Here is a 24817-nt window from a genome sequence, read left to right on the forward strand (position 1 = left end):
CGTTCCTTAGTTAATTCTATACTTATGGACCCTTACTCCGACCTTTCAACTAAGTGAAAGGGAATTACAATCCGAAATCTAGTTATATGTCATTTCACGTTTTCCGTCGTTCCTTAGTTACTTCTGTATTTATGGAGATTTATTCCGTCCTTGCAGTTAAATGAGAGGCAGTTTGTTTTGTGGCATACGCATTTCGCTTCATTTATCTGTGTAACATCTTCAGTGGCCTGCAATATTTTTTTGTCTTACGTATGTGTGGAAAATTGGTCATTTATTGCTTTTTGTGCTCATTGCTAAGACACTCGTATGTGGAAGTTTCAAAATGTAAAGAGTCCTTGCAAAAACCAAAAAAGTAATAAATGACAAAATCAATTGAACCAATAACTCTATGATAATGTTAGCCACTAAAACAATAACAAACAGAGATTTAAAATACAACCAGACTAAATAATAACGAAACACTCTCTTTTTCTCTCTCACGCACAGACACACACACACACACACACACACACACACACACACACACACAAGAGAGAGAGAGAGAGAGAGACGGTGGCGTGGAGGGGAGGAAGGAGGAAAATTATGCACAGATTAACACATTCATTCACACAACAACTGACGCACACACATAGCAGACAAACAAATACCAAACTACATACTGACACCGCAACACAAACAGAAGTCCAATCATAAACAGACAGCACCAGTTAACAACTACATACGGTAAGAATACACAGTCAACGCAAAATGGGAAGAGTAAGTGAAGTGTTCAAATAAATGTGTTCAAAAACAGAAAAAAATGGAAAATGGGCCATCTGGAGTATGCAAACCAACTAAATGCTACTCCCGAACGGCACACTTGCGTTAATAACATCAAAAACATTAAGAAACACCAAATAGTAATTTATGTCAAGAAAATTGTGCTGCAAAGGTTGGTTCTGAAAAAAGGTAGTAAGAAGAAAAAGTATAATGTAGTAACAAGTTTTTAGCTATCAAACATCACAATTGTCATTTACATAAAACAAACAAATATTACAGGCCACTGAAAATTCTTGATAAATGAAACAAGCGATACACTTATGGCACGAAACGTACTACCTTCCATTTAGTTGCAATGACGGAATACATCTTCACGAACATTATTTGCCATAGTCTATAATCAGACTTTAATTTCGTACACTGACTAGCGGTTTCGGTATGAAGCAACATCGTTTGGCACGTCCATTCGCACACGGTCGTCAATCTCCCTTACCAATGTAGGTGTGTCACATACTCAGTTCAAGATATCGTAATACAAGCACAAACATTTTAGGGACTAACACTGACTCATTGGAAGCGAACAGATGCAGAAAGGCTGTACAAGATTTAGTACGTAGGTCTTCCGCAACTGAGGGGCATGCTAATTAATTTCGAGAGATCCGCTTCAGTTGTGCTAGTATTAATTGAAACCACCACCGGTTTCGAGATTTTAAAATTTCATCTTCAGGTCTATGAAATTAGTGTATTTGTTAATACATAACATACGGTCGGCCCAGTCTTTGCAAGAGCTCCAATCGTTGCATGTTGGCGGAAATCGCCCGCCGCTGGCCAGCCGCACGGCAGGAACCTCAACCACTGCCGTGTATATTAATGGTTGGTGTTCCTAGAAAGTTGTTAAGAACTAGGATCCTGTCATCAATTTGTAACAGCAATTTCACTGTTGTTGCTTACTATTCCTACATAGGCGCAGTCCGAATGGAACATATTCGGTGTTCGAACAAAATGAATTATCTCTAAGAATGATTTGTTGACTAATAGTCAGCACGGATTCAGGAAAAATCGTTCATGTGAAACACAACTAGCTCTCTATTCTCACGAAGTAATGAGTGCTGTCGACAAGGGTTGTCAAATTGATTCTGCATTTTTAGATTTCCAGAAGACTTTCGACACCGTTCCTCACAAGAGTCTTCTAATCAAATTGCGTTCCTATGGAGTATCGTCTCAATTGTGCGACAGGATTCGAGAGTTCCTGTCAGGTAGGTCACAGTCCGTAGTACCTGACGGAAAGTCATCGAGTAACACAGAAGTAACACCTGGTGTTCGCCAAGGAAGGGTTATGGGCCCTCTGCTGTTCCTGACTTACTTAAACGACAAAGGTGACAATCTGAGTAGTCCTCTTAGATTGTTTTCAGATGATGCTGTCATTTACCTTCTTGTAAGGTCATCAGATGATCAAAACAAACTGAAAAATAATTTAGAGAAGATATCTGTATGGTGAAAAAAGTAGCAAGTGTGAAGTTATCCAGGTAAGTACTAGAAGGAATCCTCTAAATTTCGGTCACACAGTAATTCACACAAATATGTAGGCTGTAAATTCAACTAAATACTTAGGAGTTATAATTACGCGTGACTTCAATGGGAAGGATCACATAGATAATGTCGTGGGTAAAGCAAATCAAAGACTGCGTTTTACTGGTAGAACACTTAGAAAAAGCACAAAACCTACTAAAGAGACTGAGTACATCACGCTTGTCCGCCTTCTTCTGGAGTATTTCTGTGCGGTGTAGGATCCGCATCAAATATGATTGACAGAGGACATAGAAAAGTTCAAAGAAGAGCAACTCATTTTGTATATTCGCGAAACATGGGAGAAAAAAATGGCTCTTGCACTATGGGACTTAACATCTATGGTCATCAGTCCCCTAGAACTTAGAACTACTTAAACCTAACTAACCTAAGGACAGCACACAACACCCAGCCATCACGAGGCAGAGAAAATCCCTGACCCCGCCGGGAATCGAACCCGGGAACCCGGGCGTGGGAAGCGAGAACGCTACCGCACGACCACGAGATGCGGGCGAAACATGGGAGAGAATGCAACGGAAATGATGAGTGAATTGTAGTGGCAGTCACTAAATCAAAAGCGATTTTCGTCGTGACGGAATCTCCTCATGAAATTTCAATCACTAATTTTCTTCTGCGAATGTGAAAATATTCTTTTGGCTCCCACGTACATAGCGAGAAATGATCACCATGATAAAATAAGAGAAATCAGATCTCGCACAGAAAGATTTAAATACTCGTTTTTCCCGCATGCTGTTAGAAAGTGGAACCGCAGACAAATAGCTTGAAGGTGGTTCGATGAACCCTCTTCCAGGGACTTAATTGTGAATTGCACAGTAATAATGTTGATGTAGATATGTAATTCTTCGGTGAGGGGTGGCGAAAGAAAGTGCACTACTTACGGTCAGTTTTCAAATTACGTAGAAGGGTCGTATTAAGGAAAACTGAAAAGAATAGGGAGTCTAAGAGGTTGCGAGTCCATTGACAACGGCTGAGAGCATCTACCTATCCACTATAAGGACGAAGAAGAATATTGGTATTTATTATACTGAGAGCTCTATCCGTGATATCAAATAGAAGCCGGCATTAATTTCTATTTATCATCACAGCATTAACGGAAAATACAATACTGCATTTTTTCATCAGAGATAAATCTCTTTAACAAGGCTCGTAAGGCGAGGAAAATAATGAAGGTGTGTATGTGTGTGTGTGTGTGTGTGTGTGTGTGTGTGTGTGTGTGTGTGTGTGTGAAAATAATGAAGGTGTGTGTGTGTGTGTGTGTGTGTGTGTGTGTGGTTTTGTGGGTAGGTGGGAGGCTGTTTCACAAGGTGTTTACAAGGGCTCCTAAAGAGTAACCTCGTTTCCTCATCTTCTGGTACCGTTCCTGCAGCGCTTTTAGTAGTCAAGAAAAACCATTTTGGAGGAAATTTCTCCATAGGTAGTTGGTGAAATTTGTTTTGAGTTTCCTAATATCAACTAACGTGGAGACAACACGGTATCGAGTATAGATTCCCGATGAAAGCTAGCCCACGTGTGCTAGAAACGAGTATCCCATAATAAATGCGCCAAGGAAATTAAATACCCTTTCGGCAGTGGTAGGGCCTGTCGTGCGATAGAACTGATACATTCAAGAGAGACAGTGTGGTGGTTGTTTTTCTTATATTTTGGATCCATTAATACTTAGTGACAAATTTGGACACAACGAAGTATAGACAGTTACACCATTTCCTGACTATAACACACACTAGTGGATACTCGTTTGATCATAACATATTTTTGTCTGTTGTAAGTAGTGAATCCACTACGGGTGCTACCGAAAGTCCCGAGCAATTAAAGTGACACGAAGGGTGATACATTCTGGTGCATTTGAGGATAAGTGTATGGGTTTTCAAATCAGAAATTCGATGGCAACGACTAAAAGCTAATCGCAGTTGCTAGTTCATAGGACAAATTAGCTCCGAAAAAAGTAAGAGAATCAGAAAGAAATGGAAAAGTAACGTACGCATGCCAGTGGTGAGGTACATAGATAACATAGCGTTCTTCTTGGAGAGCAAGGGTGACTTTGATACGCTACTGAATGGAACGGCCTTCATAGCAAGGTCCAAATAAGAGTTTAGGCGTAACAGATCTGAGTGTAAGGCTAACAGAACTGACATTAAGTGTATTTCGGTTTTTAATGTTTCTATGCTCCTCCACGTATCGACAGAACAACCTATAAACTGATCCTAAGGTGATCGTCTGAAGTGTAAAGACAGAACCTTGCTTCACATTACAGCTGCAGTGGCATGATAGGAGAAGGAGTAATATGATTGTGGTATCTTAGTGGTAATGCCAGACTAGATATCGAGTTCGAGTTCGATCCCTGGGTATACATAAGGTCTTTACATGTTACGTTTCAACTCTGGCAATATTTATCAATGCGAAAAATGACAAGTTAAACGTTCCCTTATAAATGCCTTGGTAAGTCAGACTGTAACATCACACTACCTCTAGTAGAACCATGCATTGTAAAGTTTTGTGAAATTCGATCCAATAATAATAGTTACCTAAAAACGATGAGAGAAATTTTTGAAGGACGGCATTAACTGAAAGTGGAACTAGTACTAAGCTAAATGTACTGAAAAAGAAACTGAAATAACGTGAAAAGTGGTGCCACAGACTCAAGTTAATTTTTAACTTAGTGATAAATTTCGAAATTAAACCAGTAGAGCCTACAAAAGGAGTCTAGAGAAAGATCCTATGAAAACAGAGATCACATTGGTATGTTATGGCATCAGGGTGTAACTGACGTGACGCTGGAACCTGCAATACAGAGGAAAAAATTGGAGGACCAGAGGAGCACCAGAAATGCGTAAAATAACAGAACATTTGTGAAGTGTGGCATTTATAACGGCGGGAACATTTTTAATTGCTTATTTAGCCAATAAAGTAACTCACTTGTTGCCCTACATTTCCGGTTCTGTTTGTCGTGGCAACAATCATCAAATTACATTTCTGTAACGGCAGAACAGGAGCAAACCAGCAAACCCCCATCCCTAATTCTTTAAAGAATCGAAACAGTCTGATTACTTTACAAATGAGTTGATGTGTTAAATATTTAACGTTAAGCATGTAAGCGAGAAAATATTTAGAAAAGATTTGAAAGTATGTTTAAAGTGCGTTGACAGTCGCCCAAGTTCCCTCATCATCAAACATGGAATGAGTGAAGTCTGCAAAACATGCGCTCCGCTTTAAGAACAGCTAGTTTTTCAAGCTAATTCGTCCCAATGTTACTGTCACATCTCCTCATATATTTATCGTATAACGACATAATTTTTCGGGCACATTCAGTGGGATACGTGGATACTATTCGGAAAATGCACTGTAGTAAACAACGAAAAGCTGACGAGGAACTTCTACATCATAAACAGCGAAAATGTAGAAGGCATTGAACTTTTTCTCTTAATCAGTTGGTGACGTTGTCAGGGACGAAAACTTTCGTGAATATTTGAAATTATTGGTACAGTTTGTTGAAAAACACAAAGGGCTCATCCAGAACTGGACGAATAGTCTGTGTAATTTCCGGACCCTGAGTTACTCTGCCTCAAGATAGATGCACAGTTCCAAACTGTAGTACTTACCTCGTAAGCACTATATTATGACAGCATTTGAAATTTTTGATATCTATCATTAATTATAAGAAATACTGAAAATCAATTTTTTGTCCCTGGAAACCGTTAAATAGGCAATCTCAACTAGTAGTGTGTGACGTGGCCCGGATTATTCATTTAGTAATATACGAGGGCAGTTCAATAAGTAATGCAACACATTTTTTTTCTCGGCCAATTTTGGTTTAAAAACCCGGAAATTTCTTGTGGAATATTTTCAAACATTCCCGCTTCGTCTCGCATAGTTTCATTGACTTCCGACAGGTGGCAGCGCTGTACGGAGATGTTAAAATGGCGTCTGTAACGGATGTGCGTTGCAAACAACGGGCAGTGATCGAGTTTCCTTTGGCGGAAAACCAGGGCATCTCAGATATTCATAGGCGCTTGCAGAATGTCTACGGTGATCTGGCAGTGGACAAAAGCACGGTGAGTCGTTGGGCAAAACGTGTGTCATCATCGCCGCATGGTCAAGCAAGACTGTCTGATCTCCCGCGTGCGGGCTGGCCGTGCACAGCTGTGACTCCTGCAATGGCGGAGCGTGCGAACACACTCGTTCGAGATGATCGACGGATCACCATCAAACAACTCAGTGCTCAACTTGACATCTCTGTTGGTAGTGCTGTCACAATTGTTCACCAGTTAGGATATTCAAAGGTTTGTTCCCGCTGGGTCCCTCGTTGTCTAACCGAACACCATAAAGAGCAAAGGAGAACCATCTGTGCAGAATTGCTTGCTCGTCATGTGGCTGAGGGTGACAATTTCTTGTCAAAGATTGTTACAGGCGATGAAACATGGGTTCATCACTTCGAACCTGAAACAAAACGGCAATCAATGGAGTGGCGCCACACCCACTCCCCTACCAAGAAAAAGTTTAAAGCCATACCCTCAGCCGGTAAAGTCATGGTTACAGTCTTCTGGGACGCTGAAGGGGTTATTCTGTTCGATGTCCTTCCCCATGGTCAAACGATCAACTCTGAAGTGTATTGTGCTACTCTTCAGAAATTGAAGAAACGACTTCAGCGTGTTCGTAGGCACAAAAATCTGAACGAACTTCTCCTTCTTCATGACAACGCAAGACCTCACACAAGTCTTCGCACCCGAGAGGAGCTCACAAAACTTCAGTGGACTGTTCTTCCTCATGCACCCTACAGCCCCGATCTCGCACCGTCGGATTTCCATATGTTTGGCCCAATGAAGGACGCAATCCGTGGGAGGCACTACGCGGATGATGAAGAAGTTATTGATGCAGTACGACGTTGGCTCCAACATCGACCAGTGGAATGGTACCGTGCAGGCATACAGGCCCTCATTTCAAGGTGGCGTAAGGCCGTAGCATTGAATGGAGATTACGTCGAAAAATAGTGTTGTGTAGCTAAAAGATTGTGGAATAACCTGGTGTATTTCAATGCTGAATAAAACAACCCCTGTTTCAGAAAAAAAATGTGTTGCATTACTTATCGAACTGCCCTCGTATTAAGGTATGCATATTTTTTCCGTCACTCTGTAAAAACTGTTTCTAAAGCAAATATCGATATGCACACTTCAGACAGACGAGAATCATGTAGTTGAGTAATCTTCGACTGCTGCTGCAATATCTCTGTTACTATACTGCCTCTTTCTGAGAGCTCTAGCAAAGTTGTATGCATTCTAAGTTGAGCCATGCTGAGTAGCAGACGTATTTTGAACAATGGGTAGCAAAATTTCCTTTAAGTGTAGTATAACACAGATGGAGCTCGAGTGAGAATATTTTTTTATGCAAATATGAAGAAACAAACTGAGGAGATTATTTGTGAGTTTTTCTGTAATGTTGAGAGATTGATGTACGCACTTAAGTTTAAAAAAATGGCTCTGAGCACTATGGGACTTAACTGCTATGGTCATCAGTCCCCTAGAACTTAGAACTACTTAAACCTAACTAACCTAAGAACATCACACACATCCATGCCCGAGGCAGGATTCCAACCTGCGACCGTAGCGGTCGCGCGGTTCTAGATTGTAGCGCCTAGAACCGCTCGGCCACTCCGGCCGGCAAAGCACTTAAGGGCGTAGCCTTGTTTTCTGTTACTGAGATTCTGGTTACGAAGGTCAGATGGTAGGATTGTTGTATGGACTGCTCTGAGAGGAAGATGAGAGTTCCCTTGTTTAGAGTTATTTCTTAAAACTATGTTATGTAAATACTACTGTGAACATTCAGTTGATTTTTATAGCACCGCTTTTGTCTCTAGAGTTTCATTTGAATTTTATCAGAATTCGTTTCTTACCAGTTAAATTTCACTCCCTTCATCCAGTTTATTATGCACATACGTACATTGCACTTTGTGGTACGCAATTTTCAGTTATAGTTTTTAATGTTGCCTTGTTGTATCCTGTGCGCTGCTTTCGAGAAATCTGCAAAAACATTTGTCAAGACACGAGGTAAGTGACCGTACAGTTTACCGCCAGGAATCTCTTTGTAAGTTTAGTTTCTCATTTATTTCGGAAGTCAGGTTACAACCAGGTAGCAGTGCATTTTTATAGAAACAGTTAGCTTCAGTTTGTAGACAGTGTTGAGCAAATCATATTAAGTCTTTCCGTAATTCAGTACAGTCAGAGTTTTGCACTGTACACAAGTTTAAGCTAGGAATTAGTTTATGTGGTAATCACTTTTGAGAAGTTTAGGTTGACAGTCTTAGGAAGATTCACCCAGGCAAAGAGAAGCAGAGAAGTTATTAAATTACAATGTAGATCACTGCACATGAAAAATGCGTCGTTTAAATAATACGATATGAAACTGGTTTCTGGGACAATCGATACCAATAAGTCAGTGCAGTAGTTGTCGGATTATGTAAGCTGAGTTAAAAAAAGAAAAAATGGTTTATATATTATTGAATGTAGTAAGTATATAGAAACAAAATTACAAGAGAGGAGGATGTGGAATACGGCATCAAACCAATAATGATAACAATGACATTGGAAACAAAATAGAAAAATTTGCCTGATGCCAACATTTATTTGACTTTCACTGCAGTTTATCCCAATCATCACTGATTTAGAAGTAATAGAACAACCATATACCAAAAATTATGACGTGCGACTTTTTAGTATTTTTGTAATTTACATTCTCGACATACGCTGGGCCACCCAAGACAAATACAGCACTGTGGGAAGATCGCTCAATCTTTATTACAACTGATAAAATAGCAGCATCCGATCTTGTTCTTCCCGTATAAAACTAGCGAATGTATGTATTTCGGAATTCTTCATATTCGCATTATGATTTTGATTGTAAATGAGACAGTGTTGATAATAAGCCGCTATTATCGTCCGCATTTTCTCAACCCTTCCTCCATTGTCGACCCAGACAGAACCTCTCAGACCGTCGGCGGAGAAAGAATTTTCATTACAGGAGTTCAACCGTTAAGGGGAGCAGAAGTGGGAAGAGGTGGTATGCCGTTCCAGGCCTGTAGGCTGCGCACAACCTTGCCCGACGATTCCCTGACTCTCAAGCCAGTGCCTTCTGCAGTGATGGCACAAACTGCTGCGATTGTATTCCAAGACTTGAAATGGGACTCTCTGATTATCTTTGTTTTTCAAGAGCTCCAGTTCATATTGCTGTAGCGTGCTCCTCTCTGAGCGTTTCTTTATCTCTTCGCCGAGAACATAACAAATGTTGTAACCCATGAAATATCTTTCACGTTGTTTGAGTCTTATAGTACGGTGCAGTTTGAAATGTTCAGTAACATGACGTTAACTTGTAGCTAGTTTATTGCATTCACGGGTCCAGTAACTGGTTAACAGATGTTTAGTTTAATGTTTCCCTTGAGCTAAGGGTATGCTAGTTTACTAAACCATTGCACACGACCGAACAGGCTGTACAGAGATTTAACGTACCGTCTGAACTAGTATCAGAAATATCGAAGTATATTTTGACGAAATACTTACTTCAGTAATGACATTCACAAAGCATCACTGCATTAATTGCGTAGTCAGGAAATGTAAAGAGTATCTTACAGAATTCAACTTGAAGAACGGCAGCAAGGACCCCAATATAATCTTCTGTAGCGAATGTTTATTCACAGACAACCATTCTCGGTCAAATCTCTAAGTAAAACATTAACAGTATATCATGGGAAAGGAGGATTCCTTGGTGTCACATACATAATTACTATCAGTTGGAGCATTTCCTGCCGGCCGGAGTGGCTGAGCGGTTCTAGGCGCTACAGTCTGGAACCGCGCGACCGCTGCGGTCGCCGGTTCGAATCCTGCCTCGGGCATGGATGTGTATGATGTCCTTAGGTTAGTTAGGTTTAAGTAGTTCTAGGGGACTGATGACCTTAGAAGTTAAGTCCCATAGTGTCAGAGCCATTTGAGCCATTTTTTGGAGCATTTCCTACTTATGCAGTTAGGACAAAATAAAACCGATCTGGAAAATATTTCACGCAACTTAAGGTCAGCAGGTCAACTTCCATCATTTGTCTAGAGTATGGATAGTGGATATGGGTAAGTGTATCAATTTGAGGTAAGAGACCATGGTCCTGAAACAACCGAGTTGAGAATTATAATTGAAATCGTTCCGATTCCTCTTTCAGTGGACCTCTTCTACTGCAAGGTATTTTCGAGTAAACATGTGTTATAAAGAGCATACCTTATGAACACTTGTTCATTGTTGCTAATGCGAAAAATATCTCTTCAATCGAACAAGTGCTCACAGCTCTTAAGGTATGCGTTTTAACGGCCATGTGTATTATACAATTTTTTGTTGGCTTTGCCCATACTGTCTCCTCTCAAAACATGGAAGCTTAGAGCTTGCAGCAGGACAGGTCCACTATCAGAGATATAAGAAGGATTTTCTCTTACAACTTGTTTCCGTCAGGGTCCCTAACTCACATTGATACATTTACGTTAATCGTCAAACCTGAAAGTTGGTAACATCATCACGGAATTACACTGTAATTTTCTCAACATCTGTATTCATTATCTTATAGACTTTGCCATAGGCTAGTCAGAGCGTAAATCGACACAAGCCGTTGTTTAGACGCGCAGCGCTGTTTATAGAAAATATTTGTACAGAATTCTGTCTTTTGTTATTCTTGTAAATTGTAATTAATCCGCCCTCTGTTTGACTTAGGTGTTGTACGTAGTCATTCTTCTACAAGATTACAGTATTCTATCACGGTAAACAACGAGCACTAAAAGGGACAACAATAAATTATGCTTTAGGAGGATGATATTAATTGGTTCTCTCTCCTGCCCTCCTCTCCTCCCCAAAGGAACATCATTTAATCATTGTGGAAGCACAGCTTTAAGCCTTCGTTTGTTTAGTTAGCATACCAGTAAAGAAAGTTAACATGGTAGGAAATTCGAAGGTTTTGGATATACAGATTAATGGTACCTTAAACTAACAAAACTATATTACAGACGTACAGGGCTTTGTTCGCGAGTGTGAGACCCAGACAAAATACTGTACTACAAATAAGACTCGCTACCCTGCACGTAAGGAAGTCAAATACATACAGCTAAGACTCTTCGACTGTATTGTCAGTCGCGGTTCTGGAAATGGTCTGCATCGTAGTAATCATTATTAATAAAGAGTTATCGACACGAGTCCACTATCACAAAGGATATAAAAATATACTTTCTGTGCAGATCGCATAATGAACAGTAATAGGTAAATTTAATTTTTGGTTTATCCGGAATGTGCATTTTTGCAGTCATTATAATCAACCAGAAGTCACTGTCCGATAAAAACCTTTCCTAAACTTCTAAATTCGTTAGGGATTACACCTGATGTCATTACTACATGTACAGTTAGTACGTAGCGTTTGTCTATTCTTACTTCTCAGAACGCACCTATGAATTGGTTAACACAGCTAACTTCCACAGACCTGGCTACAAGGCCTGACCATTTCTAGTGCATTTTCATCACAGTCCTAATAGTAATGTGCTCTTCAGTCAAATCTCAGATCCATTAGCCTCCGCTAGGTTGTAGTTAATGCCGGCATGCTCCACTGATTGTGGAATTTACTAAAGAAACACACTGAAAGCCAACTATTGAGTACTATAGATGCTTTACCAAAACACTTCATTCCAGCTTAAATTTATTTTTAAAGTTGCCCATTCAATGGTTTCATCCACTATTCCTAGCAGAAAAAACTCGTCAACAATCTCTAAGTTCTCACTGAAAATTTCTACAATTTTGTTTCCGGTGTATTAACTGTATATTATTTTAGTTTGATTGTAATAAGTTTTCAGTTTCATTTACGAACTTTCTACAGTGTGATCTTCCAATACTTGTCGAATTTTGTACATAAGAGAAAACAGTAAAATTTCATTACCATGGTCACTCATATATGATCTATTAACACGTATTCGCTCATTTTTACTTATTTAGTGACCTGAAAACATTCAACATGGTTGGAATATGGAGCCTCCTTTCCTGACTCGTGTTTCAAATCTTATATAAAAACTATACTATCCATTTATTATATAACCTATAGAATTTATATATACATTCTTCATAAAGATACCCATAAATGTTACCAGAGATTTCGTTTAATTAACTTCCGAAGTTTTTTCAAAAATCTAAGAATAACGAACAGCCTGATAACTCCTACTATTTCGTTCTATAATAATTTCAGTCTGGGCTTGCAGATGAATATTAGTTGTACAACCACTTCTAAATCCAACTTTTCTTTGATTAAATCAAATGTCCGTCGCATGGAGTCAATGATAAGTTTTGTACTTTATCGGGAGGAGGCTGTTAGCAGTACTTTGGTGTCTTGTTTAGAAGGACCATTCCCCAGCTTTTGAAAGTCTAACTTCACTCATATTCTTTTAAAAATTCGCAAATAGATTTTGTACTACTTTTCCTCCAGCTGTAATCGTCTCAACTGAAACGCTCATCTCATGATGCCCTTGTTTTTCTTATAGCTGAACTGAGACACTGGCATCTCATGGTGCCCTTCTTTTCTTCATATGTCGAATGACTTTACACACATCGTCTGCCATTACCATGTGTGATTCTTATTCGTCTTGGATCATCCCCTTAGAAAAATTATAAATGACTGTGCTGGTAAACTTCTTACGTCATTTGATTTTCAAACAGCTGAGCAGAACTGAACGTACTCAGACATTTCTCTCTTTACTTATTCTGATCACCACTGAACTGACACACAATATTCTTAGCGCAACGCAGTCTGACTTTCAATAATCCCTACAAAAGAATGGCCATGACTAACAATAACCTATACCTTTCATGAATCACTTACCTCACAAAAATCTTTGTTACTCAAACTACTGCAATACAGCGTGCGCCAATACTGCCAGATGAATAAAAGATTCGAACTACTGAAGGCACTAACTACTGATAGGCATAGTTAGCAAATGAAAGATTTTGATAGAGAACAAGCAATGTATTTACCTTAAAAATGTTCACAAGTAATCATATATATATATAAGATCATGATATCCAGTATTACAAATTTACTCTTTCTGATGGACACACGTCCAGATCGTCCGCTCTCAAAATTCTGCCATCTCTCTCCCCACATTCACCACTGCTGGCGGCTCACCTCCAACTGCGCAACGCTACGCGGTGTTCACATCCAACTGCCGAACACTACAATAGCAAATATTCCAACAATATAAACCAGCCACAGACTTCACACAACACAGTCCGTGATTTTCATATAAAGCGCTACGTGGTGTTACCAACATAAAAACCTACACAGCCTTTTTACAATCTCTTGACTTAGTATTTAAAGAATTTTACGTCTGTGTGCATGACCACCTTCAGCAACACCTGCATAACCAAGGCGGAGTAACCAATAATAAGAGATGTAAATAATTTTTGTTGTACTTGTGATCGGTCATAAAACTATTTCCTCGAGACTATCTACTTTTTACTTACACAGTTTCCGGTTCCATTTTAGTTTTACTTCCTCTTTCTTTTCTTGTATTTCTGTTATAGTTACTTGATAATGTATTATTTTAACAATCCGCAAATCATCCTCGTTCTCTAAAAACCCGAAATATCAGCTTTATTTGATACTGACACAGAATTAAATTCTCAAACTCTACAATTATTTTTGTGTACGGTCTGTGATTCTGTGCTGCCGAAACTCATAACCTCGAAGACACTTCTCAGTCCCTAATTTGCAGACGTGAACACTGTTTCTCTGCCTGTGGAAGGCTCGCATTATGGCAGTAAAAGAGAACGGTGCTGCGAGATTTGTCCTGGCTGTTGCGCTGGCAGTTTCTCGCGCTAAGTTATGCAGCAGCTGCGTCATATGTTTGGCGAGACGCTAGGGGAGCTGTTTCCGACGCGTTGCCGCCGCGTTACTTGCTACCCCGCAACGGGCCTGGGAGGCAATAAAGCGCTGTCACGGCTCCTGACGGAACACACCACGCAGCGGGGGGTGAACCGAGCTGCTGTACGCTCCATCCCAGTGCGAGTCTCTGGGCCCAACGAAGCAATGGAACAATCCGTGTCTCTCAGGTTCGTTGGCAATCCGTATTCCAACATGTCTAATATGTCTCATGCTGTTTATGACTGTAGATGGGTGAAACATTTCTCTAGAGGAATATATCGTTACTTTCAGCCAGAAATGCAGACTGCTGTTCGTCCTTATAAGATCCACAACATACTAAGTAGAAAAAAATTAGTCTCTAGAGATAAGAAGGCGAATAAGAGTTTAACGTCCGGGTTGCATACTTCATAAATCAAGGCTCCGGTGTAACATCATTTATAACTTGTTCTTAGCATTCCACTCCTCCATTGGGCATGAGTGTCTGTGTTATTCTTAGCATAAGTTAGTTTAAGTAGTGCGTAAGTCTAGGGACCGATGACCTCAGCAGTTTGGTCCCTTAGGGATTCACACACATTTCAACACATTTTTCGACTCGTTCTCTCTTACTGAAGCGTGCCGAAGTGTAAGTCAAATGGTGACTGTTTGTTACTACTGAAGATGTGTCCACGATATTGCTGCTGTGAAGAAGAGTTCACAGGAAGAAATGACCGATTTTCGGTATTAGTTGTGCTTTCAGAGACTGTGGTCAGTGTAAGATGATACTTACTTGATGCAAAGTACGAAATTTCTAATTTATTCCATTAAAGGAGCAGTGACAGCTGGAATAAATTTAAGGCCATATTCCACGTTTAAAAAAAAAATTGTCGGGTGTTGTCTTCTTGTTTGTTTCACGACGACCATGAGAGAACATATGTGCTGCGCTCCAAAGAAAACTGTGAACAGAGCCATGTCACTGTTACCCCTTTAAAAAAAAAACAAAAAAAAAAACAAAAAAAAACACTCTGGTAACTCTGAAGTTCTGTAGACGGTGCAGAAGTAGTAACAAGCAGACGTTCAACCCACCACTGCTGACGGTGGTCACGGTACAGGTGTGCATGTGCCTTCAGCTACATTGAATGAGCATAGTAAGATGGATTGACATGCAGAGCAAACAGAATGACAGTAGCTATCGTGTTTGGAGACGCCACTGATGACATCGTGTACGAACTTGTGAAAGTTATGCTGCCCCTACCACTACCTGAACCCCTTCAAATACCACGTCAGAAGTTTTCAGGTTTTCTCGCTTGCTACTTGGAGCCTCTTAGTCCTTCAGAAAAAAATGAACAGGATACTTTTGTAGGAAATTTAATATAGCTGTATGCGTTTTCGCTACAGGCTTTAATTTTTGAATCATTCAAGAAAAACGCACAAAGGTGCTCTTCAAACGCTTTTCTCGTGAATGATTCGAAAACCTTGGTCTCCAACGAAAATGTATCGCATTATATAATTTAACTATATTAAATTTGCTACAAATAGAACCTGTTCAATTTTTTGTAGGACTAATAGTTCGCGCTCAGCGCGCGAGAGAATGTGGAAAACCGTGAGCGTGGTATGTGTAGGCATTGCAGGCAGCATAAAACCTAGCAGGAGAGTCAGCTGAATCAGAATCTACGTGGTTGGTAGGTTCATCCGGGGCATTTGCCTGAACCGATTTACTGAAATAACGTGAAACCTAAATCTGGATGACTGTACGCGGGTTTGAAACATTGTCCTCAGGAATGTGAGTCCATTGTACTAACCTCTACTCCACTTCGCTCGGTAGCCTGTATGTGTATCAGCGAGGACTATCCAACACGTCATACGGAATGGTACACCACTTGCAGAGTAAGTAAAGTGGTAGGAAAGATATTCCGACAATGACGTGAGACAAGAGTCGGTGTATCACGCCTTCTCATTGACGGACGCCTTCAAACACGACCAGAACTACTATAGTAGTGACTGCAGGACCAACTCAACCAGATTTCGAGCGTCTGTTGTGAAGCTGCACATGATGGATATTTGGAGTCGGGAAAATTGGTCATTGCTCACATCCGCTAACAAAGTTTCACGTATTCACTAAGCCGACCAAAACAGCAACTTGCTGTTAGATGACTGGAGCAATGTTCTGTGTTGCAAAACATGAGTGATTCAAGAGCCAGTCTCCCACTTTTTTACATGTGTATTAGTTTTCCTACGTCTGATTTAGTCGAGAAAGCTAGGAGATACGGATCCAAACTTCGATAACTTAAACGCAGCACAACTATTCGCCACCTTAAAATAAATCGATTGTAAAATGAGCTTATGTAGTTATTAGGAAATATCAAATAGTTTGGCATATATTGACTATAAGTTTAAAACTGTCAGTGAGAGAATGTACGAAGTAGAACTTCTGGCGATCGGCAACTTCCAGATACAATTTAGAAAATTACTTTTAGAAAATTACTTCTCACGCAATCAAAACATGGGCTGCGCTCTATTCGCAGTGGTCTGAACGTTGCCATTCATTATTCATTCTCTGAAAATTTCGTTGCTGCTGCTTCATACTTTTTTCACGTTATATTTTTGTCTTTGTCTTTCAGATGTAGCTTCATTTTGTTTCACGTGAACTCTAATTTCATTTAGTAGCTCACTGCATGTTATTCTGTGTACTTGGAAAAACTCTAATCATGCTTTTTAAATCACTTGAGTGTTTTATTCTCTTTTCAGTACTGTGGATCGTCTTATATCGTCAATAATAACAGCATTTCAAAAATTACCAGGACTGTTCTTTTGTATTTCATCGCCATTAACATTTAAATTGTATTTTCAAGTTCCTGGAATAAATTGAACTGGCGACTGATTCGGTTTTTCTTTCTGCGCTGTCTATAAAGCAGTCACTTCATATTTCTATGCTGCAGCTCGAGTGGTCCACTGCAAGCACTTCCACCTCTCTTGAAGCAGCTCTCACTATAGGTCGCGAAAAAGCTGTGTACGGTTTCACGATCTAGTTTCTGCAGGAATACCAAAATTCACGCCCCTGCACCGGTAATCAAGTCATACGTATTTAACTTGATGGTGATTATGTCTCTTATATGAACCAGATTTTATTCTCGCAAAATTTTTCTCGTAACAGTTTACTTAAATAATTATGGTATTATAAATAAGAATAATTATATTGGTAGCTATCGAAGTAGAAGACGAAAAGAAACCACATATGCATTAAACTGAAAACTAGAAATACTGAGTGATAAAAGCAAAAATACTACGACTGCTCCAACCATTGCTGCTAAGGCTACTACTAATAACAGTAGTGACTTTAGAAAACAAAATGTTTTCAACAATGTATATTGGCGAGACGTCGTGATGTAATACTTTCTAAGACAAAAGGAAGCACTAGAGAGCCCCCAGCAAGAATCTATGAAAAACGAGGGCAGCCTGGTAAGTAATACTAATGGGGTAAAGGGTGCGTTCAAAAACATCAGAAAATATTGCTGTTATAGTAAACATATTATTAGATCTTTTGAGCGGTTCTAGGCGTTACAGTCTGTAACCGCGCGACCGCTGCGGTCGCAGGTTCGAATCATGCCTCGGGCATGGATGTGTGTTAGTTAGGTTTAAGTAGTTCAAAGTTCTAGGGGACTGATGACCTCAGAAGTTAAGTCCCATAGTGCTCAGAGCCATTTGAACCATTTTTAGATCTTTTGAAGCTAGGGATGTGATAAGGTTCTTTGATGTGAGGGATATAATTCCAAATACAGGCTCCAGATACTGCAAAAACTTTAATGATGGAGGCTGTGTGATGGAGAAAGACAGAATTGATTTCGCTCTGGTAGCAACGAGTGATCCTGCTATGCTATTCAGAGCTATGAGAGATCGTATACTTTGATTAAACGTTAAAGCAGATAGAGCGTTTGGATATCTGTGCGCTTGTTCGTGCGTACCCAGTATAGCTGCGCGTAAGGAGATGACGTGCCGAAAGTTACAAACACATTTTAATCAGGTGTTCATCACGAAATTCAAGCGTCTTGAGCTTTCCTGAGAAAAAGCTTGCATGATAAAATTCCTGTCATCTAGATCAGAAATGACAGAGCGTACATAAAAGCTCCTTTTACAAATACGAAGCAATGAGGTTTTCGTATTTCTGCTGGGGGTGAAGAGAGATCGACATCTTTATTGCGAATTATACTTAAGTGATCAGTCCAAACGGAGATAAATATATGTGTTTTTTACACATGATCAAAAATGGGAGGGACATAACATTCCCGATTCATCGGGTACAGAATGAGCTACTGAATGGAGGAGCCTTAAGTGTTTAATCAGTACGAGTTTTGTTAAATTAGACTTGTCAGATCCGATACTCTCGGTAGCAGTTTCAAAATTTATTATTGGTTAGAGCTTAGCTATTACCGGAGATGACCAGAATTCATGGGGTATCATTGGTGACAAAGAACTGATGTTTCTGACGCATAATATCTATTACTGAAATATTTAAGAAATCACTCACTTGTTTGCACTGGTATTTTACTAGAAGTTATTGTCTCTCCGTGAAGTATGCTGCGTCTCGAATGTTAATGATATCAGAATCAAAATTTTAGTCAATTTGAAGTAAGGGACAGCATTATGTATTTCTAAAATTCGTGGTGATTACCACGAGGTACTCAAATAAGTACTTAAATTTTAGCAATAGCGGGTTCCTTATATACATGTACGTCTACATCTACAGTCACAAAGCCTACATTACGGCGTAATTTTCTATGTGACTGGTCCACAGCCAGCATATAATTGTTAAACATGAGCGTTTCCGCATACCGGTGTGAAATATTTACTTTTTATTTCGAGCTAGAAAAATGCACATAGGCATAAAACAAAGCCGCTAGTAAAAACATTTAGTTTTGTGGTAATTCTTATGACTCGATCACGGTAAACACTTACATGATGTTTGGAGTTGCGGCTGTATTTACGCCTGCATATACAAGGTGAATCACCTAAAACTTTCACCGCATTTATTGCAGAAATGGGAAGTGCTATTTATGTGCGGTTTTCATAGAATGGATTGCTTGTGAGGGGGTCATATTATTAGCCAATCAACAGAATTTTACAATACACACATCAAAAAGAGTTTTGCTCACCCCGGTTCCCAGAACTCCTGAAGATAGACATTTCCCTTTGACTGTTCAGAGATGTCACTAAACCCGGTCAACGATGTAAACAACCATTCTGCGACTATTAGACGGAGGGGGTACGACAGCCGATCACTTCCAGTCACTCCATCGGGATGGAGGTACACAGCTCATGTTGTCTGTAGTTCAACCATGCCTAGACAGTCAACACCGAGGTTCGATCACGTCTGCATTCTTAGTTTGTGCCAGGAAGGGTTCTCAACAAGGGAACTGTCCATGTGTCTCTCAATGAACCATAGCGATGTTGTTCGGACATGGTGGAGATACAGAGAGACAGGAACTGTAAATGTCATGCCTCACTCAAGCCGCCCAAGGGCTACTACTGCAGTGGATGACCGCTACCACGGATTATGGTTCGGAGGAACCAGCCACCATGTTGAATAATGCTTTTCGTGCAGTCACAGGACGTCGAGTTACGACTCAAACTGTGCGCAGTAGGCTGCATGATGCGCAACTTCACTCCCGACGTTCTTGGCGAAGTCCATCTTTGCAGCCATGGCACCATGTAGCGAGTTATAGATAGGCCCAACAACATGCCGAATAAACCACGCAGGATTGGCATCACGTCATCTTCCCCAATGAGTGTCACGTATCCCTCCAACCAGACAATTGTCGGAAACGTGTTTGGAGGCAACCCAGTCAGGCTGAACGCCTTCGACACACTGTTCAGCGAGTGCAGCAAGGTGGAGGTTCCCTGATGTTTTGGGGTGGCATTATGTGGGGCCAACATATGCCGCTGATGGTCATGGAAGGTGCCGTAACGGCTGTACGATACGTGAATGCCATCCTCCGAACGATTAGTGCAACCATATCGGCAGAATATTGGCGAGGCATTAATCTTCATGGACGACTATTCGCGCCCCATTGTACGCATCTTGTGAATGACTTCCTTCAGGATAACGACGTCGCTCGAGTAGATTGGCCAGCGGCCAGCGTGTTCTCAAGACATGGACGCTATTGAACATGCCTGGTATAGATTGAAAAGGGGTGTTTATGGACGATGTGACCCACCAACCACTCTGAGGGATCTATGCCGAGTCACCGTTGAGGAGTGGGGCAATCTGGAACAACAGAACCTTGATGAACTTGTGGATAGTATGCCACGACGAATACAGGCATGCATCATTGCAAGAGGATGTGCTACTGTGTATTAGATGTACCCGAGCGTATAGCAATCTGGACCACCACCTCTTATGGTCTCGATGTATGGTGGAACAACATGCAATGTGAGGTCGGTTGGTTGGTTTGGGGGATTAAAGGGACCAGACTGCGACGGTCATCGGTCCCTTTTTCCAAAAAATTAAAACCACCCAAAGAGAAGAAAAACGAACAGCAGGAAAAACGGCAGACGACACAGGACAAAAAATACTCCTACAGAGATCAGACAAGACAAATTAAAATCACACAGAGTGCGATGGTGGTTGGCCGACCATAGAGATAAAAAGGAAAAGCCAACCACTGAGAACACATTAAAAACTCAGCGTAAAATCGTAGGCCAATGGCCAGAATCAACACAAAAGAACAGAACAAACACTCAGAGTAAACGATAAAAACCCCCTGCCCAAATAAAACGTAAAACTAAGCCAGCCATAACAGGGTCATCAGATAAAAGGGCAGGGAGCGTATCAGGCAGCGCAAATGTCTGCCTGACCACAGCTAAAAGGGGGCAGGCCAACAAAATGTGGGCCACTGTCAAAGCCGCCCCGCAGCGACATAGAGGAGGGTCCTCACGGCGCAGTAACTGTGTGTCAGCCGGGAGTGGCCAATGCGGAGCCGACAAAGGATGACAGAGTCCCTGCGGTTGGCTTGCGTGGATGACCGCCACACAGTCGTCGTCGCCTTAATGGCACGGAGTTTATTGGGAGTGATCCGATCGCGCCATTCAGCGTCCCAAAGCGCAAAAACTTTTCGGCGGAGGACTGCCCGCAAATCAGTCTCTGGGAGGCCAATATCCAGAGATGATTTACTCGTGGCCTCTTTCGCCAGACGGTCAGCATGTTCATTGCCCGGGATACCAACATGACCGGGGGTCAACTCAAAGACCACAGAACGGCCACAATGGGCAAGAGTATGCAGGGAATCTTGGATAGCCATCACCAGACGACAACGAGGGAAACACTGGTCGAGAGCTCGTAAACCGCTCAGGGAATCGCTACAGATAACGAAGGACTCACCTGAGCAGGAGCGGATATACTCTAGGACACGAAAGATGGCGACCAACTCAGCAGTGTAAACGCTGCAGCCATCCTGCAAGGAACGTTGTTCGGAATGGTCCCCTAGAGTGAACGCATACCCGACACGACCAGCAACCATCGAACCGTCAGTGCAAACAATGCCAGAGCCCTGATACGTGGCCAGGATGGAATAAAAGCGGCGGCGGAAGGCCTCTGGAGGGACTGAGTCCTTCGGGCCCTGTGCCAAGTCGAGCCGAAGGCAAGGGCGAGGAACACACCATGGGGGTGTATGCAAAGTGGCCCGGAAAGGAGGTGGAACAGTGAAAACCTGAAGCCCAGAGAGAAGCTCTTTGACGCGGACCGCGATTGCACAACCAGACCGGGGCCGACGTTCTGGCAGATGGACAACCGATCGCGGGAACAGGAGACGATAGTTTGGATGCCTGGGCAAGCTTAGAACATGGGCAGCATAAGCGGCCAGCAAACGTTGGCGTCGTAACCGCAGTGGAGGGACACCTGCCTCCACTAGTACGCTGTCCACAGGGCTGGTGCGGAAAGCACCAGTGGCAAGGCGTATCCCGCTGTGGAGAATTGGGTCCAGCACCCGTAACGCAGATGGGGGTTCTGATCCATAAGCCAGGCTCCCATAATCCAGACGGGACTGGATTAACGCCTGGTAGAGCCGCAACAGGGTAGATCGGTCGGCGCCCCAGCGGGTGTGGCTCAAGCATCTCAGAGCGTTTAGATGCCGCCAACACGTCTGTTTAAGCTGCCGGATATGAGGCAGCCAAGACAACCGGGCATCTAAAACCACCCCCAAAAACCTGTGGGTCTCCACCACAGCAAGAAGTTCGTTGTCAAGAGAAAACCGCGGCTCAGGATGGACTGTTCGGCGCCGGCAGAAATGCATAACGCGGGTCTTGGCAGCCGAAAACTGAAAACCATGCGCCTTGCGGATTGCGCCCTGTAGCTGACGTTCAGCAGCTGCAATGCCAATAGAGCTGTAGTAAAGGCAGAAGTCGTCAGCATACAGGGAAGAGGAGACAGAATTTCCCACGGCCGCAGCGAGGCCGTTAATGGCTATTAAAAACAGGCAGACACTTAAAACAGAACCCTGTGGCACGCCGTTCTCCTGGACGTGGGAGGAACTATATGAGGCTGCGACTTGCACGCGGAAGGTACGATACGACAGGAAATTGCGGATAAAGATCGGCAGAGGGCCCCGAAGACCCCATCCATGAAGCGTAGAAAGGATGTGATGACGCCATGTCGTATCGTTCGCCTTCCGCATGTCGAAAAAGACAGCGACCAGGTGCTGACGGCGGGCAAAGGCAGTACGGATGGCCGACTCCAGGCTCACCAGATTGTCGGTGGCTGAGCGGCCTTTACGGAACCCACCCTGAGACGGAGCCAGAAGGCCCCGAGACTCCAGTACCCAATGCAAGCGCCGGCTCACCATCCGTCCGAAAAGCTTGCAAAGAACGTTGGTGAGGCTAATGGGGCGGTAGCTGTCCACCTCCAAAGGGCTCTTGCCCGGTTTCAAAACGGGGATGACAATGCTCTCCCGCCATTGCGACGGAAACTCACCCTCGACCCAGAGACGGTAGTACAGGTCGAGGAGGCGTCGCTTGCAGTCCACTGAAAGGTGTTTCAGCATCTGACAGTGGATGCTATCTGGCCCGGGAGCGGTATCAGGGCAAGCGGCAAGGGCACTGTGAAATTCCCACTCACTGAATGGAGCGTTGTAGGATTCAGAAGTGTGGGTGCGAAAAGAAAGGCTCCGACGTTCCATCCGCTCTTTAATGGAGCGGAAGGCCTGGGGGTAATTCGCAGAAGCGGAACTCATAGCAAAATGCTCTGCTAAGTGGTTTGCAATGACGTCGGAGTCAGTACAAACTGCTCCATTCAGTGAGAGCGCAGGGACGCTGACAGGTGTCCGATAGCCGTAGACGCGTCGAATCTTGGCCCAGACCTGCGATGCAGTGACATGGAGGCCAATGGTGGACACATACCGCTCCCAGCACTCCTGCTTGCTTTGGCGGATAAGGCGGCGGGCCCGCGCACGCAGCCGTTTGAAGGTGATCAGGTGTTCAATGCAGGGATGTCGCTTGTGACGCTGTAGCGCCCGCCGGCGATCTGTAATCGCTGCAGCGATCTCAGGCGACCACCAAGGCACAGTCCGCCGCCGAGGGGACCCAGAGGAGCGGGGAATGGCAGATTCGGCGGCAGTAACGATGCCGGTGGTGACCAATTGAACCACCACATCAATGTCATCATTAGAGAGAGGCTCAAGAGCGGCAGTGGAGGAGAACAAGTCCCAGTCAGCCTTATTCATAGCCCATCTGCTAGGGCGCCCAGAAGAGTGACGCTGTGGTAGTGACAGAAAGATCGGAAAGTGGTCACTACCACACAGGTCGTCATGCACACTCCATTGGACAGACGGTAAGAGGCCAGGGCTACAGATTGAAAGGTCAATGACGGAGTAGGTGCCATGCGCCACACTGAAGTGTGTGTAGGCACCATCATTTAACAGCGAGAGATCGAGCTGTGACAATAAATGCTCAACGATGGCGCCTCGACCTGTCGCCACTGACCCACCCCACAGAGGGTTATGTGCGTTGAAGTCGCCCAATAGCAAGAAAGGAGGCGACAATTGGGCTACCAGTGCAGCCAGGACATGCTGCGAGACATCACCATCCGGTGGAAGGTAAAGACTGCAGACGGTAACAGCCTGTGGCGTCCACACCCGTACAGCGACAGCCTCTAAAGGTGTCTGGAGAGGGACAGACTCGCTGTGCAGAGTGTGAAGGACATATATGCAGACGCCTCCAGACATCCTTTCATAAGCTGCTCGGTTCTTATAATAGCCCCGATAGCCATGGAGGGTGGGGGTTCACATTGCTGGAAACCAAGTTTCCTGGAGAGCAATGCAGAAGAAAGGGTGAAGGCTGATAAGTTGGCGGAGCTCAGCTAGATGGTGGAAGAAACCGCTGCAGTTCCACTGGAGGATGGTATTGTCCATTGCGGAGAAAGGCGTGATGGGACTGGGAAGGCAGATTACGCCACTGGGTCACCTGCCGCATCCGATGGAGCACCCGTGCAAGTGCTATCCATTGCGTCTGAGGGATCGGCGAGATCGAGGTCCTCAGCGGACGCAAGGATCTCCACCTCATCCTCAGATGCAGAGCTTTTAGGTAGCGGTGGAGTAG

Source organism: Schistocerca nitens, chromosome 7 (assembly GCF_023898315.1).
Source record: "Schistocerca nitens isolate TAMUIC-IGC-003100 chromosome 7, iqSchNite1.1, whole genome shotgun sequence".
NCBI classification, from domain to species: Eukaryota; Metazoa; Arthropoda; class Insecta; order Orthoptera; family Acrididae; genus Schistocerca; species Schistocerca nitens.